This window comes from Pipistrellus kuhlii, unplaced genomic scaffold, assembly GCF_014108245.1.
Source record: "Pipistrellus kuhlii isolate mPipKuh1 unplaced genomic scaffold, mPipKuh1.p scaffold_m20_p_4, whole genome shotgun sequence".
Taxonomy (NCBI): Eukaryota; Metazoa; Chordata; class Mammalia; order Chiroptera; family Vespertilionidae; genus Pipistrellus; species Pipistrellus kuhlii.
In genome coordinates, this window is record NW_023425540.1 from 57,714,440 (window position 1) to 57,732,524 (window position 18,085).

At 36.1% G+C, this 18,085-nt stretch overlaps 1 pseudogene; it reads left to right on the top strand.

The window, feature by feature from the left end:
- Nucleotides 1-10,357: 10,357 nt before the first annotated feature.
- LOC118703653 lies at nt 10,358-14,593 on the top strand (annotated as a pseudogene).
- The last annotated feature ends 3,492 nt before the right edge of the window (nt 14,594-18,085 follow it).

Sequence of the window (18,085 nt, forward strand, 5' to 3'; positions counted from 1 at the left end):
TTGGCATCAAGGAAAAAGAAATATATCCTCAGGTGAGAATTAAAAAATAAATTAATTGAAAAAAATACCTACATCTAGAGCCTAATTATTAGAGATTCCAATTTAATTGGCCTGTAGTATGGCCTGGACATCTGAATGCCTTTAAGGTTTTTTGAGTGATTTCAATACATTGCCTGAGTTGAGAGCCATATTTTACTTAGTGCATTCCTTTATATTGACACAAGACAAGCATTGTGAACATTCTCATCAGCTCTTAATGTCAGAGCAGACACAAAAAGGATCCTTGAGAACAAAGAAAACATATTTCCTCCACCTAGATTCAAAAAGTGGAGGCTTGGTAATTGAGAGCAATAAAATCTTACATCCTCAGGAAAGATGACCTTTAACCTTGAGGCCACTGGGTGACACTTGAGACATAGTCAGTGGAAATCTCTGATATAGGCACTTATTTTCCTCTATTTGTATTTTCTGTTTTCTGACCATATCCCCATTCCTTCCTTTTCACACCTTTCCAGCGTAGTCTTTAGCTCTACCATTTCCACCATTGCTTTAGACATTCTAAAGAAAAAAGTAGAGAATGGAGTTTGTTGTCCTTATTCTAGGACTTCTACACTTAGGAAGATGTCGTTGACTCAGACCTCTCTAATTCAGACTTATGCTAATTGAGAATGGGCCTGAACTGATGACCAATGTGTGAAGAGTAAAAACGTGATTAATGGGGTTCTTCAATCAGCTATATTTTATTTTCTGAATTATGTCTAATTCATCCCTATCCCATATAATAAAGAGCTAATATGCAAATGGTAGTTATACCCTCACACCCTCGTGCTGTGACCAGAGCAACTGAGGCCAAACCAGGGACCTGAGACTGGGTCCCTCACCCAGCAGGGCTTGACGAAGAACCTGAGGCTGTGCCTCCTGCCAGGCACCGGACCAGGGGACTGGAGGCTGCGTCCCCTACACTGCAGGGCTTGACAGGGGTGAGACCAGCAGGGTCTGGGTCTTGCGTGATTTCAAGGCCCACATGGGTGGGCAAGGACTTGACTCTTGGTCCCAAGGGACACCCTAGATTCTCACAGGAGGGAGATTTTCACATATCGATACATTTTACTGATTTTCTTTCATCTCTGACACTTATATTATATATAGAGAGCAAATATCAATATTAAAATATTTTCTCTAATTAATTTCCTCTTAACATGCACGAATTTTGTGCACCAGGCCACTAGTTTATTATATAAAAATGTCAAAATAGGCTTCCAAAAAACTAGCTTTACACAATTTAAGATTGGCACTTCTGATTCACTGTTTTAACATTTGTCTCTCTTTAGTTGTTACTAATTACTGCTTCCACATTATACTATAACCAGAGGTCACAATCAGTATTGCAGAGATGGGTGGGTAGAGAATGATTCTGTGGTCAAATAAGTTTAGAGATTCTTATTCAAACACAAATTAAAGAGGTTTTTTATTGCAAAAATTTTCAAACATTTAAAATGTTAGTGTGCATCACCATTGTCCAAAGAGGAGATATTTGACTGGTTTTGCAAACTTCAGTGACCACAAGGGGAACCTTGAGAGACTGATACTCCACAGCAAGCATGCCAAACTCAAAGGCTAACACGGGCCAAATAATCAAGGTTTAAGTTTATGTGGGCCGCCAAAAAATAAAAGCTTCAATTTTCATAGTAATGTAGGTTTATTTCAATAGAGACATGCTGAATACAGAAGGCTGAAATAAATGAGCAATCGTTAACAAAATATAGAACATTTTAATAAAAATTAATATTTTTCTTGAACATTAACTTACCAGACACTGAATAACTGCACAAATTAATAAGTGTAATGCAAATAAACCTATTATTGTTGCTCTCTGAAAGCAAAATATTTTCTACTGTGCACACCAAACAAGTCAGTTCAAGACCAATGATGTGGCAATCAGCTGCTAAAATATTGGCTGCTAATACTAGTGGAGAGAAATGGTGTGCCTGCTTGTAAGGCAGGTAAGGAAAATGAATGCAACATGATTACAGTAATCAGTCATTATCGAACGCTGTAGTTCATTATTAATAATTATGTATAACAGGATATTGTAAAAATAAGTTATGAAATTTTTTGAAAACATTTCTTACATACCGTTTTATGTTGGTTGGGCTGCAAAAATATTCGTTGTGGGCTGCATGCGACCCACGGGACACATGTTTGGCATGCTTGTTCTACAGAACATATTTATTCAATTCTTCTTAGAGTTTTATAGAGATGACAAATAATATAGTCATATGAGTCTCAAAGGCTCTTCTTGGATCTCCCAGCAGAGAATCAATCCTTCATTCCTAGAGACCTTACATCCTGGGAGGATGTGAAAAGTCCCATGGTGGGCTCTCATTGTTCTCCCCTGTCCTGTGTTCCATTAGCCTCCCAGGGCAAACTGCATTTTCTTAGAGTCAGAACGGTAGTAAAGATCTGAAGTGGTCTTGTGGTCTCCATTTTAGGGAACTAGATATTATCTCAGGTCCCAAGAACAAGGAGAGACAGAAGATTCTGGGGAAATGATAGAGATGAAAGGCTAAAAGACATGAGTGCAGAATAGAGGAGAGAGGTAGTGTTAGATGTTCGTGTGGATTTAAGGTATTTATTTAGTTTTGAATAGCTTTATTCTTCCAAATACTAGACTCAGATATATTGAGGAATATACAGTGGGAAGTACTAGTAAGTTTCTCTCTTTCACATTTCCTCTTGTTACTTTATTTCCTGTTCCTTTTGTAAAAGTCACTACTATTACTAGTTTGTTGTGTATCCAGCCAGACACTCTGTATTTTAGCAAATGAAAGTTCAGAAAATTTTTAATTAAGAAAATTTAATGATAAGAAGGACTAGAAAATAATATGATAATTTAATATATCACAGAAGTAACATTCCAAATTTGTGGGAGTAAATTGCATTATTTATCATAATAAAGAGTATAAAGTCAATTGGGAAGCAAACTGGAAAAAAAGTTTATGTCAACCCCAAAAATGTTTAAATTAAAACTACAAAAGTATTAGAAACTAATTAGCAAGGCTTCCAGCTTTTCTAACTCATGGAATAAAAGATTATTAAATTTGACTATGGAAAAAATTTAAAAACAGTATTTATAGATTAAATTCAATTAACAAACTGAAAAGACATAATAACAAATAAAAATATTTTCAACTTATCAGTGAAAGAAAAAACCAGTTCAATAAGAAAATACAAATTGCCTGTCCCGACCCGCGGGACAACAACGGGGGCACACAGGAACCACCTAAGAGAATGAACAAACAAGGAACGCGAAAGAATGGAGGCAAGACAAGGTTCTGATCAAGCCTCAGTTTTATTCTCTGAAATGGCTGTATTTATACAGCAGAAACAAAGGGGGGCAGGGTTGCCTATGCAGGGGGATCTTTGGTATGGCAACACAGGATTGACTAATTGCCAGAGGCGGTGTGACCTTCCAAGGTGCAACATTCCAAGGCTGGGCTATCTAGGGGGGTGGTCAGGAAGGGGAAGAGGCAGGAAGACAGGAGATGCTAAGCCCCAGGTTAATCTTATCTTCTGGCCAAGCCCTCAGGGCACCGCATAACTTCTGCTAGAAGGAACTTAATTCTATTTCCTTAAGACTGAGTTGCTTGCCTCAACTCTGCTGGCTCCCAACAATTGCCGAACAAAAACAGGCAAAGGAAGTAAATAGGCATTCACAGAAAATGAAATACAAATTGCCAATATACACATAAAAACCTCATCTACAATTTGAGAAGTTGGGATTTTAAAGGGGAAACAGCAGTGAATCAAAGGGCACAATTAGCAGAGTGAAAAGACAACCCAAGGAATGGAAAAAAGAAAAAGTTCAAATCATATATTTGATAAGGAATTAATATCCAGAATATGTAACAAACTCCTACAACTCAACAACAACAAAAATACAATTTATTCTCATTTTAAAACACGGGCAAAGTGCCAGGGGCTGGAGTGTGGGATGAAGCAGATCTTGGGAAGTGTAAGAAATCTCTAGTATGGGGGATTGAGTATAGTGCAAGAAATCTCCAATATGAGAGATTGAGCACAAACAGACACAAGGAACTCTCTAAGGATGGGAAACAAAAATTCTAGGCCTACGGAATACATTGCCCAAAACAGTCCATTGGGAGAATGCTGAGGTTCTGGGGAAGGGCAGTCCCCAAACAAGAACAGGAGGCATTGATCTGTTTGGGTGTTTTTTTTAATGCAGGTCATTCTGTGATATATGTGTGCACCTGTAAATATGGTATATAAGAGTGTTTCTGTTGATGTTTTGTATCTCTTTGTTGTTTGGTTCAGTCTGTTTAAAGATGGGGCACATCCCACTTTGCAGGGGGCCCAACTGCTTGTGAACAGGCTGAGTACGTGGCAGGCATTGCAGAAACTTTAAGTCATCAGCGGCCAGAAATTCAGGTTTTATTAATTTGTCTGTGTATCTGTAATGTAACTTTGGTTACTGATGTTCTTTGCTAGCTTAGTTTTCTACTTGCTGTTTTATGAACATAGGGAATCTTCTGTCTCTGTGCTATGTGGCTTTGTGCCACTCAGAACCAAAGATCATTTTGCTGTGCTGTGTTAAGATTCTAGATTCTAAGGTTAAAGTCATAGTCCATCCTCTTGAGAGTACTCATTTATTTACTTTAGGGGTTTTTCATTTGTTTGTTTGTTTCTGATTTTAAGATCTTATGTTGTTACAGTCTACTCAGAAAAAAAAAATATGGGAAATAAAACCTTCTAACCACCAAGTCTTTTTCTTAGGAGGACCAACTCTGCAGGCTGCATAAAATAGTAAGGAGAGGGAAGCACTCCTACATTAAAAAAAATAAATAAATAAGCCTGTGAGTTATCCCTGTTTAAAAGAAAAGGAAAAAAAAATGGTCAAGAAAATGCTTTGGGTAATAATAATTGGCTTTAAAATCTCAAAGTTGTTAAGATATAATTAATAGATGTAACTAAAAAGAAGGATTTAATACAAAGATTTTCAATGATAATTATAAATATGTTAATGATAAAAGTCCAATCACTCAGGAGAAGATTGACTATGCTCTCTGTTGGAGGAAGGGGCCCGGTAGTCCTCTCTATAAAGGCAGAGAAGCCTAAAAGAGAACAAGGGTGAACAGAGAAATGGGATCCCTTGTCTTGCCTTCCCCCTCCCTATGCGATAATATCCAAGATGGCCAATCTGCAATCCCAGACTGCCCCTCAGGAGGAGGGCTATGCTGATAAGGTCCCAACAGGCCAGGCCAAGGGACCCCACTAGTGCACAAATTCACCAGGCCTCTACTACTTATTATAATCAGCAGAGTGTTGTCAATTACACTAGAGATGTTATCAAAGGAATAGCTGGGAAATTAGAGGCAACCAGCAGAATGATTCGGGAAAACTGATTAGCCATAAATATGGTTTTAGAGGAAAGGGCAAAGTATATATAACGATAGGAGGTCAATGATGAACTTTCATCTCCAACAATATGCACCTAATGACACCATAAACCTCTAAGGTTTAATAACCCTAGCCCATGAATTAGCAGAGAACTCAGGTATAGATGACCCCTTCTCTAGTCTAAATGGAGCAGTGGTTTGAGAAATGAAGAGGAACAATGGCTTCAGAGAGTGTGAAGGAAAAGGTATAATTACTACAAGTACAAGTTGAAAACATCTGTGAAGGACATCTTGGCAATGTCTATAACAATTTTGAATGCATATGTCCATCAATATAGCAATTCCTCTTTTAGAAATGTATTCTAGAGAATATACCTGAAGTAAAAGTAGCTCACTCATGCATATTGTTCACCATGTGTCAAAAGGCACAGAGTGGGGAGTCACTTACTCACTAACTAATAATTGGCTTAGCTGAGAATTTTTAGTCATCTCTACAAAGAATGGAAAACAACCTAAGTGTCCATTAATAAGTAAATTATAATATTCAAACATTCAACAGACTACTACAAAGCTATTAAAAATATTGAGGTAGTTTTATACCTATTGATGTGAAATATTTATTTTGCAAAAAGATTAGAGTGCAAAACAATGCATATAGTAGACAATCGTTGTGTAAAATATTTAGAAATGAATCTCCTTGGGGGGAAAAATCACAAGAAAAGGGTAATATTGATAGACCCTTCAGAGAAGGACTGAGAATTTGGTGGGGAACTTTCTCTGAATATCATTTTGTACTATTGGGATTCTGCAATAAGTGCTAATAATTTCCATTTGAAATAAAAATAACCTTTTTATTTATGTATAATACTCAAAGGTGATTAAAAGGATGACTATACTAATAAGCATTGGTTTAAATCTTCCCAACCTGTGAACCTCCTTTGCCCAATCCAGGTAGAAGTCGATTCAACTAACTGATATTCATTACCTTCTCTTTCATCCCATTACCTTTAAAGTAGTAATTCACAGTTCCATTATACTGGGGAGTGCCTGGGGCATTGAATTCCATCTGTCCATTACATCTGTCTTATTGCCTCAGCATATTTCTCATGACCTCAGTCTTTTTTTTTTTTTTTTTTTTTTGAATCTGTGGTACCTACTAGCTCAGACCAAAATCATAGCTGGGTCCTCCCAAAACTTACCATTCTAACTTCTGGAGTTTCCCAAAGCCTGATTCATAGTCTACCTAATTAAAAAACAAAAAAACAACAACAAAAAAAACTTCTTCCTATGAGTCTCTTCAGCATGATTAAAGGCTTTCCTTAGAGTTGATAGGATGTGAATCAGCACTGGGTAAACCCCCTTGGATTAGGGTGAGCTTTTTATTTACACATTTTTTAGCATGTTATTTTTTAAACCCCACAAAAATTGAAAAACAAAATATTTGACAGTATTTTCGGGAACGGAGCACAGTTTTCATAAGGTGGGACAGAACAAGCAGAAGGTCAACATGAGGGAAGAAGAAGTAAATATCTTATAGATTTGGATAAAACCTATAATGCGATAAAACCTTTCTCTTTCAATAAGATCCTAACATAGGTACATTCTGAATGTGTTGCAGAATTCCTCTTGTAGATCCAGGAAGCTGAAGGCATAAGAAGCATCTATATTTGCTCTAAGAAATATTCCTCACTTTTTTCATTTAAGAAATGTTATACTGCCTTTCCTCACCAAGTGAGAGCTGCTAGTGTTTTATGTGTTTTAATAGCCTTTGGAGTGCCCTAGTAATTCTTATCAAACACAGAGCACGCACATTCTGAAAACACAAGCCTCACTTAGATTTTAGGACACACACATCCAGTTTAGTAAAGCAGCTGTGAGTATCAGTAAACATACTACAGCACCTCAGACAACTATGAAAATCATCTCACTTTTCTAATGAAAATAATGTTCAGAACATACCTTGGAGCATTTATTTTGTTTCTTAACAAGAAACAAAATTGGTGCTTGTTTCTACACTGAACACTTCATTACCCTTCATGGAAGTTTGAAATGTCTTTAAAAATAACACTATTAAAATATAATTATGCCTTTCAAAAATATATGTATTTATGGAGATTTTCTTAAAATACTGACATACTTCAATGTGGGGTTGGGGAACAAAAAGAGATAAACCATAGAACTTATATATTTATAAGGCATAGACCATGGACAGGAGCAATAGGGTAGTAAAGACATGGGGGGAAGGGGAGGACCTGAGAAGAGGAGGGTAAAGGGGGAAAAAGGGGACATATCTGTAATACTATCAACAATAAAGGTGTATTTTAAAAATGTGGTTTCTGAGTTTCTAATTTAGTAGTCCTGTGTGGGACTTGAGAGTGCATTTCTATCAAGTAGTGCCAATGCTCCTGATCCGGAGACAGATTACTCAAAGATCTCATATGCACTTGTGGATGTGTAGAGTTGTAATCAACTTAACCATGTTCAGCTTCTGTTCCTACTGTAGTTAAAGGTAACAATATATATATAGGGGTAACCTTATGATATTGTCATCTTTGTAAGTCAGATATAGTCAAATGTGGACAATTTTGTATGGTTCAATCTAATAGCACCACTTGTTAGAGTATTTATGAATATTAACTTAGTGTATGTGATGAGCATAACACAGTTCCACAGTTCCAGGCCCAAAATAAGGACACAGTAAGTTCTAGTAAGTGCTGCAGGTCTTTGAATAACATTGTTTTATTTAATGTCATTTTGTTCAACATTGTTTTGTTATAATGTTGGTGAAATTTAACTCTTGTTTACATCAATTAGCCTATGGTTAAATTGGTTTTTTATTATTCTTTTCACCATCTAAGACCTATCAACCAAGCTAAGTGAGGACTTACTGTATTACTTTATTCATTGAATTGTATTTATGTGAACAATTTTAAAGGATGTGCCATTTTAAAGGATGAAGATGGAAAGCAAGTGGATGTTTCTACCCTTTGTCCTTTATTGCCTGAAAGCTTCTTGTGTACTTTTTTCTTGTTTAATCAATAAAAAATTGTACTCAAAATCTCTAACTCTAGAGCCAGACTGCTTATCCAATAGATGTTAACTGTATGCCTTCTAGAAAGTTACTCTATATCTCTATGCCTCAGTTTTCTCATCTATAAAATGGGAAATAATGTTATATACTTAATAAGATTATTGTGATACTAAAAGAGCTAATATTTATAAAGTGATTATAGCAGTGTCTGGCACATAATAAATGTTAAGTAAGTAGACAGGTAAATAAACAAGCAGATATGTAAATAAATAGATACATGCATGCTCTACCTCTGACTATTGGACTATTCTGCCCAAATTTGCCTATTGATTAATTTCAATAAAACAATTATTGATCAATAAAACAACTGGATAGAACCAATACAAACAAGATAGTAAAAGTTTAATGTTTTTCCTATTTTCTAATCCATTTGAACACGAATATAGAAAAAAGAACTATAAAAACATAGATCTGAAATTTGAAAGATATTTAAAAGCAGTCTGTTAAATATCTTCATTTTATCATTAAGAAATCTGATACATAAGAAAATGAGATCTCTTCGAATATCCACCTAAGTGATTTAGGGATGTGAGATATCCATGAAGTCATCCTAAAGCTTTCATCTTTATTTATCACTGTAATCTTCCATTCCCAACAAGTCTCTGACCAGGAACAGAATTTATTTATCTCAGTTTTGCTTCTTCCTCTACTTTTACTAATAACCCTCTGTGGAAACAGCAGAATAACCAATTATATAGCCTTTGAAATAAATATCCTAAAGTCATTTGTCAATAAGCCATACAATTTATGTGCATGTACTCAAAAGAAATAGTCTAGACTGGTGTCAACATTAAAATTACAAGAGAGTCTTAGTCATCCAGTACAAGTACACTTTAAGGCATTGGTCAAAATCATTACCTCTTCTTAAATGATTTATAATAAACAGTGTGGCTCAGAGGAAAGTAATAGAAATAAAAATCAACAGGAAGCACAATTTAGAGCTGAGAAGAAAAGGTACACTCCACTCCTTTGATTATCTGGAGTTGAATTGAGTTATTGATGGTGGCATCCATGATTCGAGATTTGAAAGAAAGAGGAAAAATCAGTGTTAACAATTTTCCAAATAGAACACATCCCACAAAATTACATCAAAACATATAACAGTCTTATTTATCTTTGAGCTAGAGGATTAATTCTATACTTGTACTCTGTTTTAGTAGACCAGCAGCTGGAACAGAGATCATTCACATAAAAAGTAAATAATTTACTTCTTTTCCATATAACAACACATAGCATGCCTCGCTGCAAGGAGAGCATACAGCTTCTAGCTGACACTTTCCAGTCACACTTTTATTAATTTCAAAAAGAGAATAACAAATTTTGGAGAAAAACTGGAAGTCTCCACTATATTCACAAATAGGATTTAATGAAATGGTACCTCCGTGAATCATAGTGAGAATTTTAAAATCATCTAAGAGTTTAAAGTCATCTGAGAGATAGATATCCTTAAGATCCACATCTTCTAAGTGTTTTTATAAACTAGTTTATATCAGAATCCAGGATCATGAACTTGCATCCAGTAAAAATAATCCTCCGATGCTACTCTTCACCAGTATTAAAAGTGGTTTGTTAATAAATAATTCCAATTCACATTGCTCTTCATTTTTTCTTATCCTATACTATTTATTCATACCAGTATCTCTGGTGTTTCATTAGATGTTGTTGTCCTGCACACACCTCTAAAAGGCTGGAAACTTCTTAAAGATACCTTATTGCCAGTAGTAGTACTCAGTGAGATGAAAAATTTAAAGTGCACTTAATAAATATTTATTGACTTGAAGCAAATGAATCTGAGCCAGAATCTTTCCACTATAAACAAAATTGAATAGCTGCTAACATTCCAGTAAGTATGGTAAATAATTCCATGCTACTAAATAGGAGTGGAAATAAAATGAAGATCAAAACCAAGCTTGACCACAGAGTAAAAGTTGGCCTTGGAAGGTAAAAAGCAAAACAAGAAATACAGCAAAAATAAAGAACAGAATAAGGCAGATGTTGAATTGAAACAGTAAAAAGCAACTGGCAAAGCAAAATGGTTCAACGCTATTAGGTCTGATCAAATAATCATGTTGATACCCCCTCCCCTGGGAAACTGACCTTTAGATCATTTCTCTCTTTTTTTTTTTTTTCCTGCTCTACTTTTTTAAAAAATTCTTTATTGTTTAAAGTATTACATATGTCTCCTCCCCCCTTCCCCATTGACCTCTTTCCCAGCACATGCATCCCCAGCACATGATTTAACCCTTTCACTTAGACCACATCCCATTTGCTAAGACTAGTATCTTTCTCCTCCAGACTTGCCCAGGATCTGGACCCTCCCAGAGAATTCCCCTGCAAAAAAAAGCTTGCCTCAAGTCCTTTAAAACCTCTGACTCTCAGGTCCCTGGGTGCTGACGCCATTTAGGGGCTCAGCCCATCTGGTTTCCAGATGACAATAAATTCATCATTCTTTATCCCTTTCAGCTTTGTGCCTACCTCCTTTAGCAATCCTAACAAACACAATATGAACTTTGTATAATACAAAATTAAACTTGGTCAAATCAACCTGAAACCAAATTCAAGAAGACAACATATATTTCAAAAAAGGAGTAACAGATGTTGAATAGATTTTAACAGTAATTTACCATAATTGCTTCCTTTCTATCCACCACTATCTTTTTGGCAGCAGAAAACCCTTTGAATCCTATGGGAGGAGGTGGAGATGCAATAGTTGTAATGCAATGACCACAGATGGAAGGAGGGGCAAAAGGGTGGGGTAAGAGAGAAAACAATCTATGTTAGAACAGTTGAAAGCCAGGGTGACAACCATCCCTGTCATTGTCTATACTCCCTGAATCAGTGCTTGCCTACAGTGAAAAAAAAATATCAGCCAATATTTGAACTGAAGTAAAATAAAGCAAAGCAAGAGAAGAACCAAAACATAGGAACAAAACAAACAATAATGGCTTAATAGTCAATGTTGGAATGAAAACAAACTGAGAAAATTTTAAAAATCAAATAAAGCAGGATAATAAAGCAACAATAAGATCAAATTTCCAATTCCAAATATGACAAGGTAACCAGGCAAAGGTGCAATGGCTGAGACAACATAAAAACAACCTAATGCTCTTGGAAAATTAATATTAAAATGAATTATTTTTAAAAATAATTGAACAGCTTTAAACAAACAAGAATTCCACTTTCTTCAGTCAAGCTGATTCGAGATTCAGAAAGATACCTGAATTGTAGTTTTAGTTCTGCCATTGACAATTTGTGGCCACTGGTAAGTAATTTAAATTTTTATATATATATATATATATATATATATATATACACACACACACACACACACACACACACACACACACAAATTCACATATAATAAAATATTTGGAGAAATATAAATCACTTAAAAACTACATTTGCTAAAGGTAAAATGAAAAGATTCAATGAACCTTCAAAGTGAAAGAGTGATTTTCTTTTTTCTTATATCTCTTTGGCACATCTTTAGGGGGAGGCTGAGTTTAAAGGTTATAATCTTTATATAATCAACTACAGATTATCCATCTCTGACAAATTTTGAACAGTGTGCTTCACTTTATTTAATTGCACTCTACTAACATTATTCAATAGTTCAATTTACTTCTACAGTGGCATTTAAACTTCCCCTGTGCCAGCACTGTACTAAGCCCAAGCAATACTTATCCTCTCAGGCATCATTACTGCTGTGATTATTTCTATTTCACGTAAGTTATTATTATTATTCCCATTTTACAAGAAAAAACGTGAGTCTAAGAAAATTTAAGTGAATTGACCAAAATTACACAGCTGGTAACTTGCAGAGCTGAAATTAGAATACAGTATTGTATAATTCCATGGCATATTATCTTTTTTGAAATTTTATATCTATATCTATATATCTATATATCTATATCTATATCTATATCTATATCTATATCTATATCTATATCTATCTATATCTATATATTTCCCCCCCCCCCCCAAAGGGGAATGGAGTGAGAGAGAGGTAGAAACATCAGTGATGAAAAAAAAAAAAAATTCATTGTTTGGCTGTCTCCTGCATGCCCCCACTGGGAATCATGCCAACAACTCAGGCTCATGCCCTGACTGTGATGTCCTGGCCTAAAGGTCAATGCTCAACCACTGAGTAACACCAGATGTATGTTCTCTTTATATGATACTACCTGCTCCCCCTGGAGCCTTCAGCTGAGTACTCATTGGCACATTGGCACATGCATATAAAAGGAATAGCAGATGTCAAGGGGGGAAAAGCAGTTGAAATAATTCCCTGTGCTCACACAGGGCCAGGAAAAACATGTAACCAAAGTGGAAAAGCTCATAATTTGTAGGCCATCAGGTAGAGTACTCAGAAAGTTGTAGCCATTATGCTGAGAAAGAAAAAAAAAAAAAAATAGCTCCACTATCTGATTCTGCCTAACAAAGCTTAAATATAGGTCAAAAGAACGAAACTTTCCTATTAATTATGTCCCAGAACAAAGCACAAAAAAATATTATTGCAGAAATATTCTAACAAGGTAAAAATGTACAATATTGCTTATCTAATCCAAAATTACTAAGAATACAAGGAAGAAAAATGCTACCCATATCAATAGAAACAAATCCAGATATGATAGTAAAAAAAAGAATTGGTAGCCCTAGCCAGCTTGGCTCAGTGGATAGAGCTTCAGCCTACAGACTGAAGGGTCCCAGGTTTGATTCCAGCCAAGGGCACATGCCTGGGTTTCAGTGGGGGGAGGGGGGGGGTATGCAGAAGGCAGCAGATCAATGATTCTCTCTCATCATTGATATTTCTATCTCTCTCTCCTTCCTTCCTCTCTGAAGTCAATAAAGAAATATATTTTTTTAAAGAATTGGTAGAAAGAACATTAAATAGGTAATAAAACTGTATTTCATATTATAATTAGAGAAAAGATTGAGTTTGTTAAATAAAAACATAGAAATTTTTTAATCCATAATCAACTTTCTAGAGATAAAAAATGCAACATCTTCCATTAAAAATACACTAATAGCATATTAGAGTTCAGTAAGAGAAAAATGGTTAACTTGGGGATATAAAAACAGAATTAATAAAAATGAAACAGAAAATATTGGGAAAAATGCATAAGGAATCAGTGAACTGCGTTGCAACGTTGTAATTAATATTGTAATACTGTATTATATACTTAAAAGTTAGTAAGAGAGGAGATCTTAAATTTCTCACCATAAAAAAACAATGGTAATTATTTGGAGTGATGCAGGTGTTAGGTAACACTATGGTGGCAATTATTTGCAATATACATATGTCTGTCAACTCAACGCTTTGTACACCTTAAACTTACATAATGTTTATGTTAATTTTATCTCAACAAAGCTGAAGGGCAGAGAACAGTGATGAAGAGAATACCTTAAAAGCAGCTAGAGGCCTCTTTCTTTGCCTAACACAGCCATGGCTCATGGTCACAAGAAGCTCCAGAGCATTGGGTGCTGGATAAACTGACCAGTGTGTTTGCTAATCAGCCATATACCTGACCCCACAAGCTGAAAGAATGTCTTCTCTCATCATTTTCTTAAGGAACAGACTTAAGTATGCTCTAACAAGAGATAAATAAAGATCTACATGCAGCACTTTATTGAGATCAATGGTAAGGTCTAAACCGATATAACCTACCCTGCTGGATGTCATCAGCATTGACAAGACCTGGAGAGAATTTCCGACTGATCTGTAAGGGCCACTTTGCTGTCATTGTATTACACCTGAGGAGGCCAAGTACAAGTTGTCCAAAGTGAGGAAGATCTTTGTGGGCACAAAAGGAATCCCTCATTTGGTAACCGATGATGCTTGCACCATTGCTGCTCTTATCCCCTCATCAAGGTGAACGGACACCATTCAGATTATTTGGAGACTGACAGAATTACTGATTGCTTCAAGTTTGACACTGGTAACCTTTGTATGGTGACCGGAGGTGCTAACCTGGGAAAAATGAGCCAGCACCCTGACCATAGACTCCCAGCCTTCAGAACTATGACATATACAGGTTTATTTGTAAGCTTCCTAGTTTTGTGGTGTTACATTATAGCAGTCTGAACAGAGGAAACTTAGCCTCACTCTGCAACTGAAAGTAATGACTCATAGAGGTTCTCACTCCAAGCTCTTTGCAAAAGAAGATGCCTGGGGCTGCTCATTACGCAATTGCTCAGGAACACTTTCTCAGGTGCCCGTGATGCTGTGCATTCCCACTGAGACACCTAGTGGTGGGCAGTTTATCTGAAGATGAAAGGAGGCCTGTACACTCAGTGTTTGGCATTTTAACTCATAAGATGTACACCTGGGCCCCTCTCCCTATACTCAAGGGGTTTTGTGTTGGGAGCTGCCCTGAAAACAGGGGACTTTTTCCTTGGAGCTGCCCTGAAAGCTGGGGTCTCCTGGTGGACACAGCTCTGGTAGGACAAAAGTCATAGCTCTCATGAGAACGTGCTGTTCAGCTTGTTTTGCATCTTGTTAATGTAAAAACACTACTGACCTTTGTAAAGAAAAACATGTACTGTTTAACCTGCTGCTTGTGTATAGATTAGAAAACAATGCTCTGCTTACGTACGGAAACAAAGATGTGGTGCTGGGTAAATACTTACCTTGTGCCTCCCTGCTTTTGCTGTATAAAAACGAGCTAAGAAATAAACTCGGGACTGCAGACTTCAGTCTCAGTCCTCCCGACCCCATCTTTTCTTGTCTTTCTTTTTTCTCATCCTCACCCCCTCAATCAGGTACTGTTCGTTGCCGGCAGGTTCCGGCAGTTTTGTATCTATTAACATCTCTTTAAATCATCCTAGTGGACATAAAAGGAAAAAAAAAAATGTGTAAACAAATTGCTCTGGATCAAAGTTGGACCAAATGCCTTCATCTGTAGATTTTTGTACAAACTTCTAATTGACCCACTAAATTTTAATTATTTTTAAATTAATAATTTTATTTTATTAGTAATGAAATAATAATTTCAAGTACTAACTCACGCTTCTTTTAAAAAATCATTTATGTATAAAACAATAAAAACACACCATAGAACATTATCTGAATCATTGAATTTACTTCTGTGCAACCAATACTTGTTGTTTAATAAATATTAAATATAATTGACTTACATTAAGATATCAAGAGACAATGTGACAAACCCAAAACAGAATGTAAATATAAGCATCATAGATGAATTTTAAATGCATAGGTTTTTAGCCTTGATTGAGTCGGCCAGTGGTTAAGCATTGTCCCAGCATGCCAAGGTCATGAGTTTGATCCCCCGTTAGGGCACATACAAGAATCAACCCTGTCAGAGTGGCTCAGTTATTTAGCATCAACCTATGAACCAGGAGGTCATGGTTTGATTTCTGGTTAGGACACATGCCTCTGTTGAGGCCTCAGAGGAGGCAACCAATCAAGATTCTCTCTTATCATTGATGTTTCTCTCTCTCTCTCTGTCCCTCTCCCTTCCTCTCTGAAATCAATAAAAATATTTAAAAATATATAAATATACATTATATGTTCTAAGAAAAGAATCAACCAATGTATAAATAACTGGAACAACAAATCAGTGTTTCTCTCTCTTTTCCTTTCTCTTTCTCTCTCTCTAAAATAAAATGCCCAGGTTTGAAGTTATCAAGATTATTTACAAAATATTGTCCTATAGAAGAAATCCCTTAAAGATCAAATAAATAAATAAATAAATAAATAAATAAATAAATAAAATAAAATAAATAAAATAAATAAATAAATAAATAAAAACCTCCGACTTTACAAAAATACAAATGAGAAAGGTAATTCAACTCATTGATTCAAAGAAGTGTGGATTTAGAGGTAAAGTAAGTATTCTTCATTGAATGAAGTTATAATCTATATATATAAAAGCCTAAGTGTCAGTTACAGCAGAATGACTAATGACCAGAACTACCAGAACAACCCGTCACTATGATGTGCACTGAACACCAGGGGCAGACGCTCAACAAAGGAGCTGCCCCCTGGTGGTCAGTGCACTCCCACAGGGGAAGCACTGCTCAACCAGAAGCCAGGCTCACAGCTGGCAAACGCAGTTGCAATGGTGGGAGCATCTCCCAACTCTGCCCTAGCACTACTGAATGGCTGTACCAGGAGCAGCAGGCCGGGATGAGCATGAGCAGATGGCTGCCAGCCCCTGTTCAGGCTCCTCCCTGGTCGCCTGCCACTTGGCATACTGGTACATCCCCAAAGAGTCCCAGGTTGTGAGGAATGCAAGGAGAAAGAAAATTAATACCTGGATGCATTAGAGGAAAACTACAAAAACAAAAGACAAAACAAAACAAAAAAACACATAGGCAGAGAACATCTTAAAAGTAGTCAAAAGAAAACCAGCAGTCAGATGTCCCCCAAGGGGTCCCAGATTGTGAGAGGGTGCAGGCTGGGCTGAGGAACCGCACTCCATGCATGAATTTCATGCACCTGGCCTCTTGTGAAGTTATCAATAGGCACATCTGTCTAAAAGAATACACCTACACTACAATTCTATAAATCTCTTCTTTCAAAAAGATGGGAGTAGACTGTATTCCTGGTTTTGTCAAATAACAAAGTACAGTGGTGCCTCGCATAAAGAACACCTCGCACAGCGAACGCTGCACACAACGAACTTCGTTTCATGATTCATACAACGAACTTCGTTTCACACAACGAAGTCACCCGAGCTTCCACGATCGCTGCCGATGTATTGCATCCTTCGGCGCAGGCACTGCAGGCAGTCGTTTGTCACTGCGCTTAACTTAAGCACGTATCGCGGCAATCATTCTTCATTACGAATTAAATCACGCACGTATCACGGTAGTCGTCCTTTTAAGTTAAACTCAATATTTTTTTATATCATGATGTATCTAAATAAAAATAATAACAAAAAATTTATCTTTTTTTATGTCATCTTAGCATATTTTATGCTACAGAACGAATTATTTTTTTTAACATGTATTGTTATGGGAAAACGCGTTTCACATAACGAACTTTTCGCATAACAAACTTGCTCCTGGAACGAATTAAGTTCGTTGTGTGAGGCACCACTGTACAGACAGTCCTTGGGTTATGTCAGACTCGATGTACATCATTTCATGGTTACATCACCATCTCCCATTTATTTATTAAAAAAAAAAGTTCCATCATTTAGACATATGTACATATGTGCTTTATGTATTTTATTATTTACTTACCACAAGTAAAGGTCAGGAATTGTTAACTTTCTTTTATTATTATTATTATTATTATTATTATTATTATTTTACTATTTCACTTTATTACTGCTGTGTATGTGTTCCATGTGAGTGACATGGGTGCTTATGCAGGTGGGTTCTGACTTGCAGCAAAAAATCGCATTATGTCGCACCATAGGAATGGATCTCCAACGTAACGCAAGGACCTACTGGATGAAATACTTATTGTAAATCTTTGTTTTTAGATTTCATCTCTTCAAATGCAATTTACAACAACTATTCTCTAAAAGAGATGTGAACCTTTAAAACTGTTAAGCATAGATTAGAAAGGTCTTGGGAATTTGGGAGTGTAATTAATCAATATTCC